We start from the raw sequence: 22,243 nt of genomic DNA on the forward strand, positions 1-22,243 counted from the left end.
GAGACGTTTATGAAATAAATCTGGAAATGGAGCGCTCACCCGAGATAGAGTAATAATTCACTCAGCACTTATTTAAAAACATATTCCAGATGTTTTTTTTACCAATCAATTCTTTTATGAAACACAGAACTTCTGGATCAGCTGCATTTACATAAAGTTGCGGATTTTCGAGGGCCTTAGTAATACACCCAAATATTCTCACCGCACAAAGTTTTCTATTCACGACGCCCGGTGCTCCAGAATCTCCAGCAAAAACCACATTGCTACCTTTAGCACAAATCATATTATTTTTAATTATTTTTTTGTAGTACTTCGAACATTCCTCTGGTGTTACTATAATTGCGGCATGTTCTCGAATAGTAGTATAAAATGGGCTTATTTCTTGAGACCATCCACTAACTTCCATCTTGTCTTTGTTCACCAAACGTTGTCTTTCGCAAAGTGCTATTGTGTTCACTCCACCTTCATTTGTAAAGGGTGTCTCCAGTATGATTCCAGCTACATCTATGTCGCTTTTTCTGCATACCATCCCCACTTTGCGAAGTGGTAAAGGGAAAGCTGCTGAATTAGCCGCAACGTCGATTTCATTTTTTTCTAAACCGTTCAGGCATTCCGCAGCTGTGATCACTATTTGCATAGTGACTAATGACCCAGCGCAAACATATTTTTCTTGTTCCTTAAGTAATGCTACCAAATAACGCCGTTTGTCAGTTTTCGAATTTATACGGTGCAAAACAAAGCTAAGAACGACAACCAGAATCACGAAATAACTGTGGAAATTCATTTTTGTTTCTGAATTTTGCTGCTTCTTGTTAAGAACTATAAAGAAACTAAAGCAAGTAAAGTTTTGTGGACGCTATTTATATACAGGGGCGAAGCTTGATGAAGTTTTCGGGTGAAAGTGCACGGTTAGAAATCTGAGGCTAAATTTTTAACCGTTCATCGGTTTAAACACTTTTTTAAACATTTGATACTAAATTGGAAACCTCTCATTTTAATATGGTATTTTTTAATTTTATTCGATTTTCAATTTAAAACTTGTTTAAACAATAAGTTTTAAGTATTAAAATTGTTTTACAACAAAACCAAACAAGTTTCAAAAAATCCAAAAATAGAAACTTGAAGGCATTTCTGGGTATGAAATAAAGGCAAAAGTTTTCAAAAATTTTAAAATAGAAACTGGAATAGAAACGTCTGATTTTAAAACTTATTCTAAGAGTTTAAATTTGTTGCTGAAAACTCAAAAATAAAAAATTTTATTTGTGATAAGTGCTGCAAGTTATCGAATCTTTTTCAAAAAAATTTTGTTATACATGTAAGGTGTTATGAAATGATTTCTAACACAGTACGTAGAGCAACGCTGCAGGAAAAATCTCTAGTTCAAAACTTGTGCGTTTCAAGTACATTCGGAACCTCTACTAGTTCACCCTCTATATCTTTTACATGCTTCCAACTGGCGAATTTAACATGGCGATATCCTAGTTGGTTCGAGTTGCATTAACTTTTCTATAGCTCCGAACTAGAAACATATTTCCATTTTAGAATTAGTTGGTTTATTGGATCTATTTCGGTAGTTCCAAACTAGTGTAAAAATGACAGTTTAGTTTTTTCTTGGTACTATTTCGTTGGTTCCGAACCGGAAAGAAATTCTAAATGCTGCTTCTAGTACGTATCGATACTTCCAAGCAAGTGGGAAAGTTTGGGAAAAGAAATTGTACTCATAGTTGAAGTTATTTAAAGCTGGTAGAATTTTTTTGAGATAGCATAATTCTCCAATTAAATATGAAAAATAAGAACACGAGCTGTTTATTTTATAACTGAGTAAAATCTTGTTAGTACCGAACTTGTACTTTTTTGGCAATTTAGGTCTAGTTCCGAACCAGAAATGTGTAGAACCAGTTACTGAGCGAAAGATTTTCAGGAAACCGCCCACTATTTTTTTTTATAACTCTAAGTGTAGATATCTCTCGTTTCAAATTGAAACCCAGTTCTATGCACTCATTTTCAGGAAGACCGTTATAATCTATATTTGAAACAAAATTTGGTTTGGTCATATGTCCAAAATATTTCAGGTTTAGGCTCAAACTTTTAACCGTATGCCTGCCAAAATCTCAAACCAATTATTGATAAAAAAGCGGCCGCCGCGGTGTGGTGGGATCATGCTTCGCATACCACACCGAAGGTCCTTAGTTCAAGTGCCGGCCAAATCAACATCAAAAATTGAGAACAAGTTTTTCAATTGAAAAAAATAAATAATTGTTTAAAAAAACTAAAAAACACGCTTTTATAGCAAACTGAACTAAAAAATAGAAAATAATTTTCAGTTAAAAAGGGTTTATATAACAGTAGTAGAAGGTCAAAAATCGTTTATAACTAATCACCTCAAAATAAAATTATAATGAAATTTAAGTTATTAACAGAATAATTTAATTCAGATTAAAAAGCGTGGGGTGCATTTGACTACATTTCATATCTTTCCTCTCAGATAGTTGCCAATAGAATAATTGTAACATTCAATATCAAGCACCCCACGCTTTTTACTGTGAATTAAATTATTATGTTAATAACTTAAATTTTATTATAATTTTATTTTGAGGTGATTAACTAGAAACGATTGTTTGACCTTCTACTACTGTTATATAAACCCTTTTTAATTGAAAATTATTTTCTATTTTTTATTTCGGTTTGCTATAAAAGCATGTTTTTTTAGTTCACCTGTAAGAGGGCAATTGGCACCTCCTGGGGATTCTCCCCTAAGGTGACCTACTGTATTTACACAGCCATTGTGCGCCCGATTCTTCTTTATGGTGCCTCGGTCTGGTGGCCTGCACTAGCTAAAAGTAGCTATCTTAAAATGCTTGAGAAGGAGCAACGGAGTTCGGAGCTCTGCATTACCGGGGCTCTCGGCTCCACTACAGATTCCGTTATATACATACATGGATACATAGATACATAGATAGATACAGGCCAAGCTAATAAAAGCGTGTTAAAAAGGGCTCCAGTATGCTCTTTCGTAGATGTGCCATGCATCCACTTCTATCATTAATAAAGGAATGCGTTTTTCGCATTATATGCCAGGTTTCAAATCTATGGCCATTTGGGGTGGTCATAAGTTCAAATGACCTTATGTCCGTTAACCTTATGTCACCCCACCACCACATTATTGCATCGTCATCGAGCCTTGATACGTTTCCAAAGTTTCAATAAAACTTATGGCCATTCAAAGTGTTAATAAGGCCAATTGACTTTATGGCCGTTGACCTTACGTCACCACACCATCACATTAATGCATTGTCATCTACTCTTGATACGTGTGCAAAGTTTCAAATTAATCAGACTTCTAGAAACTGGTGAAAATTAAGCTCAAAAATTCCGTTACATAGATACAGGCCAAGTTAATAAAAGCGTGTTAAAAAGGGCTCCAGTATGCTCTTTCGTAGATGTGCCATGCATCCACTTCTATCATTAATAAAGGAATGCGTTTTTCGCATTATGTGCAAGGTTTCAGATCTATAGCCATTTGGGGTGGCCATAAGTTCAATTGAACTTATGTCCTTTAACCTTATGTCACCCCACCATCACATTATTGCATTGTCATCGAGCCTTGATACGTGTGCAAAGTTTCAGTCAAACTTATGGCCATTCAAAGTGGTAATTAGGCCAATTTACCTTATGGCCGTTGACCTTATGTCCCCACACCATCACTTTAATGCATTGTCATCGACCCTTGATACGTGTGCAAAGTTTCAATCAAACTTATGGCCATTCAAAGTGGCAATAAGGCCAATTGACCTTATGGCCGTTGACCTTATGTAACCACACCATCACATTAATGCATTGTCATCGGTCCTTGATACGTATGCAAGGTTTCAAATTGATCAGCCTTCTAGAAACCGGTGAAAATTAAGCTCAAAAATTCCGCTACATACAGCCCAAGCTAATAAAAGCGCGTTAAAAAGTTTGTTTAAGCGCGGTCGCCCCTCGGCATTGATTTGGCATACACTCCAAGCGTATTTCTACTGTGAAAAGTTTTTCAGTGAACATGCATCTTCCTTGCATCAACTTCCGTTTGGAATCGGCATAAAAAATGTAGTTCCCGTCTGGCAATTGGTAGGGAAAATCGAAAGGGAGCAAGGCGCAAATTTGAAGAGAAGTTCGCCCCAAATCTTCTCGGAGATAAATCGCACCAAGCATTTATTAATCTTTTTTTTTTAATTTTTTATAGCTAATGCGTCAAGCGTAATATAAATTTTAAATTTGTCAAACAAACAGCTTTTGTTCTACCAAAATAACAAATTCAAGGTTGTTATGTTTATTCCAACGAAATGAAATCAGCGCGTATTTGGTAAAATATTTTGTTATTCTTTTTCAAAGGAATATTTAATTATACTTGATTGCTCTTTTCTATGTTTGTACAGTTGAATAGTGGTATTAAGTTCACATAGGTTAAGTGATAGGTGTACCTTATGACCGTATTTTTAACCCTTTCACGCATATGGTAGACCGGTGTCCCAAAAATATTTCCTTGTACAGCAAGAAGGCTAGCAATATTTTACTAGTTTTTTCGTTATAAGTTACTTAGTCTTATCTGAATGTATATATGCGAACCGATTTCCATTTAAAGTGTTTATTATAATAACACAACGAAAGCTCATGGCAATTTATTAAATAGCAAGGAAAATTACTATATAGGGACCCGATTTATTATTGGATCTGTAAGATATCTAATTAGAGTTTGCAATTTTACAAGCTGAATTATTTCATTCAAGAACTGGTACATAAAGTTCTGCACATTTAGAACTCCCTATAAATTTTTTAGTGATGACGTAGTAGGCTTTGGATTAATTATTTCTCAATTGGTGTTTTATAGCATTTTTGTACCCAGCTGCACTTGTACACAGGGTTATTATAACTTTGATTGGATAATGGTTGGTTGTACAGGCATAAAGGAATCGAGATAGACATCCATAAATCAAAATCAGGAGTACAGAAAAAAATTTGATTAAACCATGTCTGTTCATCCGCTAACACGACAGCTTTAGAATAGATTGGTATTGAAAATGAGCAAAATCGGACGATTACTACGCCCATTTCTTCGATATCGAACATTTAGAAAAATGGAAAAAGAGATAATAATAAAAGCGAGAACCGCTAAGCTAATGAAATTTGGTAGGTGGACTTGCTGACTTATGAAGTAAAACATAAATTCCGAAAATTTTTGAGATGTGGGCGTTACCCCACCCACATTTAGTAGAAGTAAATTTGGAAGTTTGACATGCCTTACGGCGGTTAAAATTATTACATTATAATTTCGCAGAGACATTATCCTTGCCAAATTATGTTTATAGACTGAGTGACGGTGATCAAAATCAGTTAAAGACCACGCCCACTTTTCCTAAACTTTCAACCCTAACAAAGTTTGTACTAACTCCATGGTATTTAACTACATTTGAATGATATTCTACCTCAGTAGTGGTATGGTTGAGCTGAACACAAAACTTGCACACATTTTGAAAATAGGCGTGACCCGTCACTTTTTTGTGTACCCTTTCCAAGATATTTATAATGCCATAAGTCGAACAAAAGTCTCTCAATCCGAACGAAGTTTGGGATAAACATTTTTTTCATAGCTGCAACTGTTTTTAAACGGTTTTATTTAGGTTGACTTGACAGGCTGCACGGCCGGCCGTTGTGAACGAATTTTGTAATTAAAATTTAAGTAACTTCTCGATAAGCTACAAGCTTGAAACTTGGAATATAGTTCAGAAACCAATGACAATGCAATAATAAGAAAAAAATCGCCGCTAGGTAGAGCAAGGATCGAGATATTCACAAAAATCGTATTTGTGGTCCGATTTGGCTCATATTTGGAACACATAATACATACAAGAATAGAAAGCGACCTATAAAAAATATCCCCGCTAGGTGGCGCAAGGATCGAGATATTCACAAAAATCGCATTTGTGGTCCGATTTGGCTCATATTTGGAACAAATAATACATATAGGAACAGAAAGCGACCTATGAAAAAAAATCGCCGCTAGGTGGCACAATCGAGATAGTCATAAGTAAAACCAACTCTATTGATAGTCATAAGTAAAACCAACTGAACCTTAATCAGGTTATGCTACGCCCATTTTTAGAAATTTCACGCGCCCAAAGCTTTTATTTAATTGTCTGATCAACGCCCTAGATTGATGAGGAGTGTGATGACTAGTACCTCGGACCTACCTAATTATTTTCTAGCTTTTAGTATTATTATTACTTCATGTAGGTATTGTTTTTTCAATAAAACGGTTTAACGTAAACAATTTTTTTTAATTATTTCATTACCCGCTCAAGCTTATAAGTGGTAGCCTCTGCTTCGTTTGAACGAAAATTAGTTCAGAATACATATATGTGTGTGTTATTGCGCTGCGTTAAAACACTAACTATTAACTAGGGGTGGGACTATTCGAATAAAAATTATTCGAATAATAAACTCTTTTATTCGCCAGGTATTCGTAATTCGAATAATATTTATTCGAACTTTTTATTCCTTTACTCGTTTCCATTTATTCGAATTCCTTTCCTTATTATTCGAATTGTGTTTATTACAAAATAAATAAAAACAAGTAAGGAAGGTTAAGTTCGGGTGTAACCGAACATTACATACTCAGTTGAGAGCTATCAATGTAGGAAAATGAACCGAGGGTAACCCTGGAATGTGTTTGTATGACATGCGTATCAAATGAAAGGTATTAAAGATTATTTTAAGAGGGAGTGGATCATAGTTCTATAGGTGGACGCCATTTAAGGATACCGCCATAAAGATGGATCAGGGTTGACTCTAGAATGCGTTTGTACAATATGGGTATCAAATGAAAGGTGTTAATGAGTATTTCAAAAGGGACCCCACGCCCTAGTTCTATAGGTGGACACCTTTTCGAGATATCGCCATAAAGGTGGACCAGGGGTGACTCTAGAATGTGTTTGTACGATATGGGTATCAAATTAAAGGTATTAATGAGGGTTTTAAAAGGGAGTGGTGGTAGTTGTATAGGTGGTCGCCTTTTCGAGATATCGGCATAAAGGTGAACCAGGGGTGACTCTAGAATGCGTTTGTACAATATGGGTATCAAATGAAAGGGGTTAATGAACATTTTAAAAGGGAGTGGGCCTTAGTTCTATAGGTGGTCGCCTTTTCGAGATATCGCCATAAAGGTGGACCATTGGTGACTCTAGAAATCGTTTGTACAATATGGGTATCAAACGAAAGGTGCTAATAATGGGTATTTTAAAAGGGCGTGGGGCTTAGTTCTATAGGTGGACGCCATTTAAGGATATCGCCATAAAGATGGATCAGGGTTGACTCTAGAATGCGTTTGTACAATATGGGTATCAAATGAAAGGTGTTAATGAGTATTTCAAAAGGGCGTGGGGTTTAGTTCTATAGGTGGACGCCTTTTCGAGATATCGCCATAAAGGTGGACCAGGGGTGACTCTAGAATGTGTTTGTACGATATGGGTATCAAATGAAATGGGCTAATGAACATTTTAAAAGGGAGTGGGCCTTAGTTCTATAGCTGGACGCCTTTTCGAAATAGCGCCATAAAGGTGGACCAGGGGTGACTCTAGAACGTGTTTGTACGATATGGGTATCAAATGAAAGGTGTTAATGAGTATTTCAAAAGGGCGTGGGGTTTAGTTCTATAGGTGAACGCCTTTTCGAGATATCGCCATAAAGGTGGACCAGGGGTGACTCTAGAATGCGTTTGTACAATATGGGTATCAAATGAAAGGTGTTAATGAGTATTTCAAAAGGGTGTGGGGTTTAGTTCTATAGGTGGACGCCTTTTCGAGATATCGCCATAAAAGTGGACCAGGGGTGACTCTAGAATGTGTTTGTACGATATGGGCATCAAATGAAAGGGGTTAATGAACATTTTAAAAGGGAGTGGGCCTTAGTTCTATAGGTGGACACCTTTTGGAGATAGCGCCATAAAGGTGGACCAGGGGTGACTCTAGAACGTGTTTGTACGATATAGGTATCAAATGAAAGGGGTTAATGAACATTTTAAAAGGGAGTGGGCCTTAGTTCTATAGGTGGTCGCCTTTTCGAGATATCGCCATAAAGGTGGACCATGGGTGACTCTAGAATGCGTTTGTACAATATGGGTATCAAACGAAAGGTGTTAATGGGTATTTTAAAAGGGCGTGGGGCTTAGTTCTATAGGTGGACGCCTTTTCGATATATCGCCATAAAGGTGGACCAGGGGTGACTCTAGAATGTGTTTGTACGATATGGGTATCAAATTAAAGGTATTAATGAGGGTTTTAAAAGGGAGTGGTGGTAGTTGTATAGGTGGTCGCCTTTTCGAGATATCGGCATAAAGGTGAACCAGGGGTGACTCTAGAATGTGTTTGTACGATATGGGTATCAAATTAAAGGTATTAATGAGGCTTTTAAAAGGGAGAGGGGGTAGTTGTATATGTGAAGGCGTTTTCCAGATATCGACCAAAATGTGGACCAGGGTGACCCAGAATATCATCTGTTGGATACCGCTAATTTATTTATATATATAATACTACGAACAGTATTCCTGCCAAGATTTCAAGGGTTTTTTATTTCGCCCTGCAGAACTTTTTCATTTCAGGTGTCACACCCATTTTACAAAGTTTTTTTCTAAAGTTATATTTTGCGTCAATAAACTAATCCAAATACCGTGTTTCATCCCTTTTTTCGTATTTGGTATAGAATAATGGCATTTTTTCGTGTTTCGTAATTTTCGATATCGAAAAAGTGGGCGTGGTCATAGTCCGATTTCGGCCATTTTTTATACCAATACAAAGTGAGTTCAGATAAGTACGTGAACTGAGTTTAGTAAAGATATATCGATTTTTGCTCAAGTTATCGTGTTAACGGCCGAGCGGAAGGACAGACGGTCGACTGTGTATAAAAACTGGGCGTGGCTTGAACCGATTTCGCCCTTTTTCACAGAAATAAGTTATCGTCCCACAATCTAAGCCCCTATCAAATTTCACAAGGATTAGTAAATTTTTGTTCGACTTATGGCATTAAAAGTATCCTAGACAAATTAAATGAAAAAGGGCGGAGCGACGCCCATTTTGAAATTTTATTTTATTTTTGCATTTTGTTTCACCATATCATTACTCGAGTTGAATGTTGACATAATTTACTTATATACTGTAAAGATATTAAATTTTTTGTTAAAATTTGACTTTAAAAATTTTTTTTTAAAAGTGGGCGTGGTCGCTCTCCGATTTTGCCAATTTTTATTAGGCATACATATAGTAATAGGACAAACTTTCCTGCCAAATTTCATCATGATATCTTCAGCGACTGCCAAATTACAGCTTGTAAAACTTTTAAATTACCTTCTTTTAAAAGTGGGCGGTGCCACGCCCGTTGTACAAAATTTTACTAATTTTCTATTCTGCGTCATAAGTTCAACTCACCTAGCAAGTTTCATCGGTCTATCCGTCTTTGGTAATGAATTATCGCACTTTTTCGGTTTTTCGAAATGTTCGATATCGAAAAAGTGGGCGTGGTTATAGTCCGATATTGTTCATTTTAAATAGCGATATGAGATGAGTGCTCAGGAACCTACATACCAAATTTCATCAAGATTCCTCAAAATTTACTCAGTTATCGTGTTAACGGACAGGCGGACGGACGGAAATGGCTCAAACAAATTTTTTTCGATCCTGATGATTTTGATATATGGAAGTCTATATCTATCTCGGCTCCTTTATACCTGTACAACCAACCGTTATCCAATCAAAGTTAATATACTCTGTGAGCTCTGCTCAACTGGGTATAAAAACTCTGCTTATCTCACGCTCATCGTTTGTACATGGCAGCATGCACATGAGTGTAGACATATATATATTTAGTATAAAACACTATCCCTATATTTTTGACAGCTGTTTATTTACAATTTGTATTGAGTTAATTTTTTGTTTAGTGGACAATTTGTGGATCTAAATAACTGCTGAAATCTATTAGTGCACAATTAAACAAAAATAATAATATATTGTAGATGATTGGATTTCTCTTTAGTACACCATTAGCAACTCCCTACCTCCCAGAGCGTGGTCCACTAATGGCAACTTTAATCGAATTCGTGAGGGGTATCAAAATACCCGAATTGACCTCGGTATTACTAATCTGAAGGCGGAAATAAAAAATCCTTGAAATTTCACAAACACCTTTTAATGAACCACTTGAAAGCTTGCAACAGTTTTTGCAAATTTTTCCTAACGCAAGTAAAATTTTTATATTCCGACTTCGGATTATTAAAATCGAGGTCAATACGTGTCTTTTGGTACCTCTCCTGAATTTTTTGGGCGTGTTTTAGCAGTCGACCGTTACCCTAGAACACTACCCTAGAACGCTACCCTAGAACATTACTAAACTGACTGTTGTTGATTATTTTGACTTATTTCTGAAATTGAATAAAAAATTAATAAATAAGAGGCATAAAAATCATAAAAAAGCTTATTTTTTGAATTTTTAATAGTTGAATTCTGTATTGCCGCGCTTGTCGTCACCAAAAACTGTGTCGACAAACTTTGTGTCGCGTCACGTCAACACAACTTCAATATTGTTTTAGCCAATACCAAAAAAGCGCCAACACCTATCAATAGTTATCGACGTTGACAACGCCGATACCAATTCATGAGCGTCGACACTAATTTTCTCACTATTGACAACCGTAATAGGGGTGATTAATTTATTTAGTTATATTTACGTAACCAAAGTTGTGCTTGAATCTTAACCTAGAAATATCGGGGTCGTTATCCACTGTACTGATCATAGAACTTTGTTTATTAGTAAACAAGTGTGTAAATATGTTCCTACATAAATATACGTATATACATGAATGCTCACATGTACAAGCGATGAGCGTAAGCCAAGCAGACTTTTTTTATACTCAGTTGAGCAGAGCTCACAAAGTATATTAACTTTGACTGGATAACGGTTGGTTGTACAGGTATAAAGGAATCGAGATAGATATAGACTTCCATATATCAAAATAATCAGGATCGAAAAAAAATTTGATTGAGCCATGTCCGTCCGCCCGTCCGTCCGTCCGTTAACACGATAACTTGAGTAAATTTTGAGGTATCTTGATGAAATTTAGTACGTAGGTTCCTGAGCACTCATCTCAGATCGCTATTTAAAATGAACGATATCGGACTATAACCACGCCCACTTTTTCGATATCGAAAATTTCGAAAAACCCAAAAAGTGCGATAATTCATTACCAAAGACGAATAAAGCGATGAAATTTGCTAGGTGAGTTGAACTTATGACGCATAATAGAAAATTAGTAAAATTTTGGACAATGGGCGTGGCACCGCCCACTTTTAAAAGAAGGTAATTTAAAAGTTTTACAAGCTGTAATTTGGCAGTCGTTGAAGATATCATGATGAAATTTGGCAGGAACGTTTGTCCTATTACTATATGTATGCTTAATAAAAATTGGAAAAATCGGAGAGCAACCACGCCCACTTTTAAAAAAAAATTTTTTTTAAGTCAAATTTTAACAAAAAATTTAATATCTTTACAGTATATAAGTAAATTATGTCAACATTCAACTCCAGTAATGATATGGTGAAACAAAATGCAAAAATAAAAGAAAATTTCAAAATGGGCGTGGCTCCGCCCTTTTTCATTTAATTTGTCTAGGATACTTTTAATGCCATAAGTCGAACAAAAATTTACTAATCCTTCTGAAATTTGATAGGGGCTTAGATTGTGGGACGATAACTTTTTTCTGTGAAAAAGGGCGAAATCGGTTGAAGCCACGCCCAGTTTTTATACACAGTCGACCGTCTGTTCTTCCGCTCGGCCGCTAACACGATAACTTGATCAAAGATCGATATATCTTTACTAAACTCAGTTCACGTAATTATCTGACCTCACTTTATATTGGTATAAAAAATTACCTAAATCCGCGCCCACTTTTTCGATATCGAAAATTACGAAAAATGGAGAAAAATGCTATAATTCTATACCAAATAAAAAATACAAATACAAAAGGGATGAAACATGGTAATTGGATTGGTTTATTGAAGCAAAATATAACTTAAGAAAAAAACTTTGTAAAATGGGTGTGGCACCTTCCATATTAAGTAAAATAAAATGAAAAATTTCTGCAGGGCGAGATCAAAAGGCCTTGGAATCTTGGCAGGAATACTGTTCGTGGTATTATATATATAAATAAATTAGCGGTACCCGACATATGATGGTCTGGGTCACCCTGGTCCACATTTTGGTCGATATCTCGAAAACGCCTTCACATATACAACTACCACCACTCCCTTTTAAACCCCTTATTAATACCTTTAATTTGATACCCATATCATACAAACACATTATAGAGTCACCCCTGGTCCACATTTATGGCGATATCTCGAAAAGGCGTCCACCTATAGAACTAAGGCCCACTCCCTTTTAAAATACCCATTAACACCTTTCATTTGATACCCATATCGTACAAACAAATTCTAGAGTCACCACTGGTCCACCTTTATGGGGATATCTCGAAAAAGCGAACACCTATAGAACTAAGGCCCACTCCCTTTTAAAATACTCATTAACACCTTTCATTTGATACCCATATTGTACAAACGCATTCTAGAGTCACCCCTGGTCCACCTTAAGGCGATATCTCGAAAAAGCGAACACCTATAGAACTAAGGCCCACTCCCTTTTAAAATACTTATTAACACCTTTCATTTGATACCCCTATCGTACAAACAAATTCTAGAGTCACCCCTGGTCCACCTTTATGGCGATATTTCGAAAAGGCGTCCACCTATAGAACTAGGGCCCACTCCCTTTTAAAATACTCATTAACACCTTTCATTTGATACCCATATTGTACAAACGCATTCTAGAGTCACCCCTGGTCCACCTTAAGGCGATATCTCGAAAAAGCGAACACCTATAGAACTAAAGCCCACTCCCTTTTAAAATACTTATTAACACCTTTCATTTGATACCCCTATCGTACAAACAAATTCTAGAGTCACCCCTGGTCCACCTTTATGGCGATATTTCGAAAAGGCGTCCACCTATAGAACTAAGGCCCACTCCCTTTTAAAATACTCATTAACACCTTTCATTTGATACCCATATCGTACAAACAAATTCTAGAGTCACCACTGGTCCACCTTTATGGCGATATCTCGAAAAAGCGTCCACCTATAGAACTATGGCCCACTCCCTTTTAAAATACTCATTAACAACTTTCATTTGATACCCCTATCGTACAAACAAATTCTAGAGTCACCCCTGGTCCACCTTTATGGCGATATCTCGAAAAAGCGTCCACCTATAGAACTATGGCCCACTCCCTTTTAAAATACTCATTAACACCTTTCATTTGATACCCATATCGTACAAACAAATTCCAGAGTCACCACTGGTTCACCTTTATGGCGATATCTCGAAAAAGCGTCCACCTATAGAACTATGGCCCACTCCCTTTTAAAATACTCATTAACAACTTTCATTTGATACCCCTATCGTACAAACGCATTATAGAGTCACCCCTGGTCCACCTTTATGGGGATATCTCGAAAAAGCGAACACCTATAGAACTAAGGCCCACTCCCTTTTAAAATACTCAGTAACACCTTTCATTTGATACCCATATTGTACAAACGCATTCTAGAGTCACCCCTGGTCCACCTTAAGGCGATATCTCGAAAAAGCGAACACCTATAGAACTAAGGCCCACTCCCTTTTAAAATACTCATTAACACCTTTCATTTGATACACATATTGTACAAACGCATTCTAGAGTCACCCCTGGTCCACCTTTATGGCGATATTTCGAAAAGGCGTCCACCTATAGAACTAAGGCCCACTCCCTTTTAAAAAACTCATTAACACCTTTCATTTGATACCCATATCGTACAAACAAATTCTAGAGTCACCACTGGTCCACCTTTATGACGATATCTCGAAAAAGCGTCCACCTATAGAACTAAGGCCCACTCCCTTTTAAAATACTCATTAAACCTTTCATTTGATACCCCTATCGTACAAACAAATTCTAGAGTCACCCCTGGTCCACCTTTATGGCGATATATCGAAAAGGCGTCCACCTATAGAACTAAGGCCCACTCCCTTTTAAAATACTCATTAACACCTTTCATTTGATACACATATTGTACAAACGCATTCTAGAGTCACCCCTGGTCCACCTTTATGGCGATATTTCGAAAAGGCGTCCACCTATAGAACTAAGGCCCACTCCCTTTTAAAATACTCATTAACACCTTTCATTTGATACCCATATCGTACAAACAAATTCTAGAGTCACCACTGGTCCACCTTTATGGCGATATCTCGAAAAAGCGCCCACCTATAGAACTAAGGCCCACTCCCTTTTAAAATACTCATTAACACCTTTCATTTGATACGCCTAGCGTACAAACAAATTCTAGAGTCACCCCTGGTCCACCTTTATGGCGATATCTCGAAAAAGCGAACACCTATAGAACTAAGGCCCACTCCCTTTTGAAATACTCATTAACACCTTTCATTTGATAACTATATTGTACAAACGTATTCTAGAGTCACCCCTGGTCCACCTTTATGGCGATATCTCGAAAAGGCGTCCACCCATAGAACTAAGGCCCGCTCCCTTTTAAAACACTCATTAACACCTTTCGTTTGATACCCATATCGTACAAACAAATTCAAGAGTCAGCCCTGGACCATCTTTATGGTGATATCCCTAAATGGCGTCCACCTATAGAACCATGGCCCTCTTAAAATACTCTTTAATACCATCCATTTGATACACATGTCATACAAACACATTCCAGGGTTACCCTAGGTTAATTTTCCTACATGGTGATTTTCCCTTACTTTGTCTCCATAGCTCTCAACTGAGTATGTAATGTTCGGTTACACCCGAACTTAGCCGTCCTTACTTGTTTTATTTTACTATTCGAACTATTCGAATAGTACGCACTATTCGAATAATAAGGAAAGGAATTCGAATAAATGGAAACGAATAAACGAATAAAAAGTTCGAATAAATATTATTCGAATATAATTTGAAAATAATCCCACCACTACTATTAACCACACAAAGCAAACTACAACAGCCTTTCAAGTGCTCAGCTCGGTATGGAAAGTTCGGTTTCACCCAAACTTAGTCTTTCTTACTTGTTTATTTTATACTTGCAGGGTACCCGACGTTGTTCCGGATGCGTATTTATATTAAAGTGGCCCTTATTTTTTTTTTAATTTTATTTAGTGTATGTGTACGTCAGCCAATCGCACACCTACCTAAGCATCGCAGTACACACGAAAAGTTTGCGCCACCTGTCAGCGAATAGATAAACCGAATTTCACCAAAAGGTTTGAGTCCCTGATTAACGCGTGTAAAAGGTTTAAAATCTTAGCTAAAAGTATTTCATATTGTAGGTAAATTTAAAGATTTTGGAGCAAATACATTTTGACCGATAAATCAGTTATCGATTAATTTATCGAAATATCACAAAATTCAAATGAAACCTGTGACCTTCCTCTATTGTTTGATGCCCATATTGTACGCATATTTAGAAGTTTTAGGTAACCTCATTTTAACCGATTATCGTAATATGGCAGCGTTAAATAATTTTTTTGGTACGCCACTGTATCTATTCATGAATCTGATTTTTAATTTATATGAAGCTGAAAAAAAACTTTGCAAAGGCATTCTTTGATATTTGTTTGGAAACTAAGTGCATTTTCCTTCGTTTTTCAAAAAAAAAAATCCTTAAAAGTAGCTTAATTATAGCTTAAACAACTATATCTTTTTTGTTTCTCTCGCGATTTTAATGAAATAAGTTCTAGATTCCCTTCTGGATTACAGGCTATCCATCTGCGAAAGTCTCATAAAAATTCATTCGTTAGTTTCCGAGATTATCGATATCACACAGATAAACCGACAAACAGACAAACAGAAAAAAATGGTGCCGATGGATTCTACGACATTCCAAACGTCAAGTACACTCATTTTTTTTTTTTAAATCTTGGATGTACAGACACGATTTTCTAGAGATTTATTATAGTATAGATAGATAGAAGATAGATAGATAGATAGATAGATAGATAGATAGATTGTAGGTAAATTTATAGATTTTGGAGCAAATACATTTTGACCGATAACTCAGTTATCGATTAATTTATCTAAATATCACAAAATTCAAATGAAACCTGTGATCTTCCTCTATTGTTTGATGCCCATATTGTACGCATATTTAGAGGTTTTAGGTAACCTCATTTTAACCGATTATCGTAATATGGCAGCGTGAAATAATTTTTTTTGGTACGCCACTGTATCTATTCATGAATCTGATTTTTAATTTATATGAAATTGAAAAAACTTTGCAAAGGCATTCTTTGATATTTGTTTGGAAACTAAGTGCATTTTCCTTCGTTTTTCAAAAAAAAAAAATCCTTAAAAGTAGCTTAATTATAGCTTAAACAACTATATCTTTTTTGTTTCTCACGAGATTTTAATGAAATAAGTTCTAGATTCCCTTCTGGATTACAGGCTATCCATCTGTGAAATCTTCATAAAAATCCATTCGTTAGTTTCCGAGATTATCGATATCATACAGACAAACAGTCAAACAGAAAAAAGTGGTGCCGATGGATTCTACGACATTCCAAACGTCAAGTACACTAATTTTTTTTAGAAATCTTGGATGTACAGACACGATTTTCTAGAGATTTATAATAGTATAGATTTGTTGAAAATGTCTCTTAGCACATATCCTATACAGCCGATTATTCGGATGTTACAAATGGGATGAGATTATTGCTCTGCCCCATTCATGAAAGGTATGAAGTCTGCGGCACAGCCGAATACAGTCCCATCCTAACTTGTATTATCTCTCTGGCGAGCTGTAACACTTCCATGCAGTTCGAGTGAGGGAATAGCCATTTATCGTGCAGAAGGTCGTATTGTCTACCTCTAACTCTGCTTTCATCTGGCAGGCTGGAATAATCTAGGCCATAGTGTGCGTTAAAATCGCCAAGAATAAGACGGTTTTCCCCACTATGTAGCGCACTAATTTTAGGTAGATAGCCTCTTAGACAGCAGGTGGCAGGAGGAATAGAAATATTAATTACTTCTAGGTTAACATCACCTGCCGCAAATTCCGCTTGCCGTGTTCCAACCTTCACTAACTAATCCTCCATCGCCAAAAATATCTACAACAGTATCAAGTGCGCAGAAAAAGCATGCAACATTTAGTACCATATAGTCACAGCCTTACTCCTATACTTTTACATATGACTCTAAAACAATATTGAGTGCAGTAAGCAATAACCGCCTAGGACATTTGTAAAAGTATTGAATAACCGCCTAAGCCTTTAGTAAGAGTATAGAAGTTAGGCTTTTATTGCTTATTATAGAGCTTTAATCGATGGAGTTAAAGCGTCGCGAAAGCTGGCTTCCCGGACAGTTATACCAGCCCCCGAATTCAAGCCTTCGCTAACGCTAAACCTCCATCCCCAAAAATATCTAAAACAGTATCAAGAGCGCGAAAAAGTATGCAACATGTAGTATCATATGGCTACAAGGAATAACCTATGCAAAAGCATAGGAGTTAGGCTTGTAATCATATCCAACTAAATGTTGCATACTGTTCTGCGCACTTGATACTGTTGTAGATATTTTCGGGGATTAAGTTTTAGCATTAGCGAAGGTTGAAATTCGGGGGCAGGTTATGTGCATTGCGCTCTCTACGCTGAAACTCCATCGCCTAAGATCTCTAAAAAATATCAAGTGCGCAGAAAAGTATGCAACATTTAGTACCATAAGGTCACAAGAATTTTAAAATTCATTGTAAATAAATATAGTTTATAAAAACTAAAAAACACGCAAACTATTGTAACGAATTAAGTGCAATTCCTCTTATTTGCAACCTTCTACTAACATTCCAATCACTAAATTGTTGAATAAATAACTCCACTATTCAATAATGCAAAATGGCCTTTATTAGACTACTTTCAAAATAACACTTCCATCGCTTGCCAGATAGCGTCTTAAATCAAACTGATTGTCGTGCCTCTACTGTTGCTGCCTTTTATACTGTCAGGTTTCCTCGCTGCATATTTGTAGGCTTTTCTATTCTAGAATTTACTAGTTAGTTATCAGCTATAAAATTACCAGCTATTGCTACGTTTATAGATTCAGCATCTCAGATAAGATATATGCATGTGTTTGTCCGTATCTTCTCCGCTGCTCGTATGGACATATGGGTAGACATAATGATTGATTTAATGATGTGCATACAAGTCACTGCTTAGCATCGGCTTAGAGATGATAGTATCCCTTGATGTTGCTAATATTCGTCACACTGCCCTCCACCTAAGTCTGATCCACATGATCAGACAAATCTGTCGATCTAAACGCTGCCAGCCTTTCCAAATGAACCACTTTCATTTTGGTTCGTGGTTTGCCAATGGTTTGTATGCGGTACACTACATCGTTAATCCGTTTTACAGCTTTGTATGGGCTTTCCCAATGACACTGCAATTTCGGGGACAAACCTTTTTTCGTTGTGGGTTGTATAACAGCACCAAATCTCCTTCCTGAAACCCTTCCGAATTAAATGCTTTATCGTATCTGGCTTTCATCTTGTCACTCATAATCTTTGCTCGTTGCCTTACCAGATCGTGTATCTCTCTCAGCTCTTCTTCCAAGACACCAGTGGATTTTTTGACATTTCTCTCCGCATCGGCATCTATCCCATGCTTCAAATCAACTGGCAGTCGAAGGCCATTGCCAAAAATTACCTTTGTGGAAGTTTGGCCCGTTGTCTCATGTACTGCCGATCGGTAAGCCATCAAGAATAATGATATGTGTGTATCCTACTCCTTATGGTACTTGTCTACTACTTTCCTTAAATGCTCCTCCAATGTTCTATTGAAACGTTCCACCATACCATCGGACTGAGGATGCAATGCAGTTATCTGTGTTTTTCGAATGCCCAACTTCTTCCACATTTCTTGGAACACAGCTGATTCAAAATTCCTGCCTTGGTCAGAATATAACTCCATTGTACACCATACCTTGAAACCCAATCCTTTATAACCACTTCTGCTACTGTTTCCGCTTCTTGGTTTGGGATTGGGTATACCTCTGGCCATTTACTGAAACATTCATAACCACCAGTACGCATTTCTTTCCGCGGTTGCTAATAGGAAATGAACCTGCGGCATCCATGGCGATCCTTTCAAATAGTGAACCTGAGTTATATTGCTTCATCTGGCCATGACTTCGGGTTTTGGGCCCTTTCGCTCTGCTGCAAACCTCGCAGTTTGCAATCGACTCAGTGACCGACTGACGGCAACCAACCCAATAGAATCTCTGCTTAATTTTCTCGAGCGTCTTCGTGATTCCAAGATGACCTCCACTTGGACCATTATGCGGCTCGCTCAGCATGTCAGGAATCCTCTTTCTGGGAACAACTATCAGTTTCTTCTTGCATTGACCATTCTCACTCTCGCATACACGATGAAGGCAACCGGATATCAATTCTAAACTGTTCCACTGTACCCAATATGACTTCGCAATGCGACTCTCTGCTGACATCTCCTCTCTGTTTGGTCTTTCGTTTCGTTCGAGCTCTTGCATAACATGTGACAGATCTGTATCTTCTAGCTGACACTTTCTCAGTTGTTCCTTATCCCAATCATCCGTACACGTTATAGTCATTAGCCGGACATCTATAATGTCTTCTTTAGCGCCGGCCTTTGAACAGTGCTTGCATTCCAAACTACATGGTCTTCGTGACATTGCATCAGCATTTGCATGGGTACTACCTTTTCGATGCTCAATGGAAAAGTCATAGCTTTGTAGTCGCTCGATGCACCGTGCCAAATTTCAATTCTATGCACTCAGGAAGACCGTTATAATCTATATTTGAAAGACAATTTTGTTTGGTCATATCTCCAAAATATTTCAGGTTTAGGCTCAAATTTTTAACCGTGTGCCTGCCGAAATTCTCAAACCACTTATTGATAAAAAAGCGGCCGCCGTGGTGTGGTGGGAGCATGCTTCGCATACCACACCGAAGGTCCTTAGTTCAAGTGCCGGCCAAAGCAACATCAAAAATTGAGAACAAGTTTTTCAATTGAAAAAAGTTTGTCTAAGCGCGGTCGCCCCTCGGCAGTGATTTGGCTTACACTCCAAGCGTATTTCTACTGTGAAAAGTTTTTCAGTGAACATGCATCTTCCTTGCATCAACTTCCGTTTGGAATCGGCATAAAAAATGTAGTTCCCGTCCGCCAATTGGTAGGGAAAATGGAAAGGAAGCAAGACGCAAATTTGAAGAGAAGTTCGCCCCAAATCTTCTCGGAGATAAATCGCACCAAGCATTTATTAATATTTTTTTTTTTTTTTTAATATACACGAGCTCTAGGCCAAATATTTGTATATTCTTAATATAACACAATACGTGAATTTTTAACAATTGTTTTTGTTTTTATCGGCCTATTGATAAATCATTCAAGGTTCGATTCTTCAGTCTGAAGTCATCATCAGGAATTGTTGAATGCAATATGTCGAAATATCGACAAATTAAATAATATAATTGTATATTAAATATTCACGTATTGTGTTTTATTAAGAATATACAAATATTTGGCCTAGAGCTCGTTTATATTTAAAAAGTTATAATCCAAAGGCCGTAAACAACAAAAATAATTATTCTTTTTTTTTAATTTTTTATGGCTAATGCGTCAAGCGTAATATAAATTTTAAATTTGTCAAACAAACAGCTTTTGTTCTACCAAAATAACAAATTCAAGGTTGTTATGTTTATTCCAACGAAATGAAATCAGCGCGTATTTGGTAAAATATTTTGTTATTCTTTTTCAAAGGAATATTTAATTATACTTGATTGCTCTTTTCTATGTTTGTACAGTTGAATAGTGGTATTAAGTTCACATAGGTTAAGTGATAGGTGTACCTTATGACCGTATTTTTAACCCTTTCACGCATATGGTAGACCGCTGTCCCAAAAATATTTCCTTGTACAGCAAGAAGGCTAGCAATATTTTACTAGTTTTTTCGTTATAAGTTACTTAGTCTTATCTGAATGTATATATGCGAACCGATTTTCATTTAAAGTGTTTATTATAATAACACAACGAAAGTTCATGGCAATTTATTAAATAGCAAGGAAAATTACTATATAGGGACCCGATTTATTATTGGATCTGTAAGATATCTAATTAGAGTTTGAAATTTTTGAAGCTGAAGTTTTTCATTCAAGGACCGGTACACAACTTTCTGCAAATTTCGAACTCCCTATACATTTTCTAGTAATGACATAGTAGGCTTTGAATCAATTATTTCTCAATTGGTGTTTTATTGCATTTTTATACCAAGCTGCACTTGTATACAGGGTATAAAGGAATCGAGATAGACATCCATAAATCAAAATCAGGAGTACTGAAAAAAAATTTTATTAAACCATATCTGTCCGACCGCTAACATGATAGCTTTACAATAGATTGGTATTGAAAATGAGCAAAATCGGACGATAACCACGCCCATTTCTTCGATATCGAACATTTAGGAAAATGGAAAAAAGAGATAATAATAAAAAAAACACCGCTAAGCTAGTGAAATTTGGTAGGTGGACTTGCTGACTTATGAAGTAAAACATAAATTCCTAATTTTTTTGAGATATGGGCGTTGCCCCACCCACATTTAGTAGAAGTAAATTTGGAAGTTTGACATGCCTTACGGCGGTTAAAGATATTACATTGCAATTTCGCAGAGGCATTATCCTTGCCAAATTATGTTTATAGACTGACTGACGGTGATCAAAATCAGTTAAAGACCACGCCCACTTTTCCTAAACCTTCAACCCTAACAAAGTTTGCACTAACTCTATGGTATTAAACTACATTTGACTGATATTCTACCTCAGTAGTGTTATGAGCTGTTGAGCTGAAAACAGAATTTACACAAATTTTGAAAATAGGCGTGACCCGTCACTTTTTAATGTACTCTTTCCAAAATACTTCTAATGCCATAAGTCTAACAAAAGTCTCTCAATCCGAACGAAGTTTGTGACAAACATTTTTTTCACTGCAACTGTTTTTACCCGCTCAAGTTTATAAGTGGTAGCCTCTGCTTCTTTTGGACGAAAATGAGTTCAGAATACATATATGTATGTGTTATTGAGCAGCGTTATAACACTAA

General features: G+C 36.6%; 1 protein-coding gene across 10 annotated transcripts in view; it reads left to right on the forward strand.

The window, feature by feature from the left end:
- The first annotated feature begins 602 nt into the window (after positions 1-602).
- LOC137250507 (keratin-associated protein 21-1-like) overlaps positions 603-22,243 on the forward strand; it is a 58,838-nt gene continuing 37,197 nt past the window's right edge. For 5 of the 10 annotated variants that reach the window (XM_067783426.1, XM_067783423.1, XM_067783422.1 and 2 more), the window contains exon 1: positions 701-1,002. The gene's annotated coding sequence lies outside the window, so the exon portion shown is untranslated. Of the gene's footprint in view, positions 1,003-22,243 lie in introns of all 10 variants that reach the window. The other 5 variants (XM_067783427.1, XM_067783429.1, XM_067783428.1 and 2 more) reach the window with 3 other exon arrangements.

This window comes from Eurosta solidaginis, chromosome 4 (assembly GCF_040869045.1).
Source record: "Eurosta solidaginis isolate ZX-2024a chromosome 4, ASM4086904v1, whole genome shotgun sequence".
Classification (NCBI taxonomy): domain Eukaryota; kingdom Metazoa; phylum Arthropoda; class Insecta; order Diptera; family Tephritidae; genus Eurosta; species Eurosta solidaginis.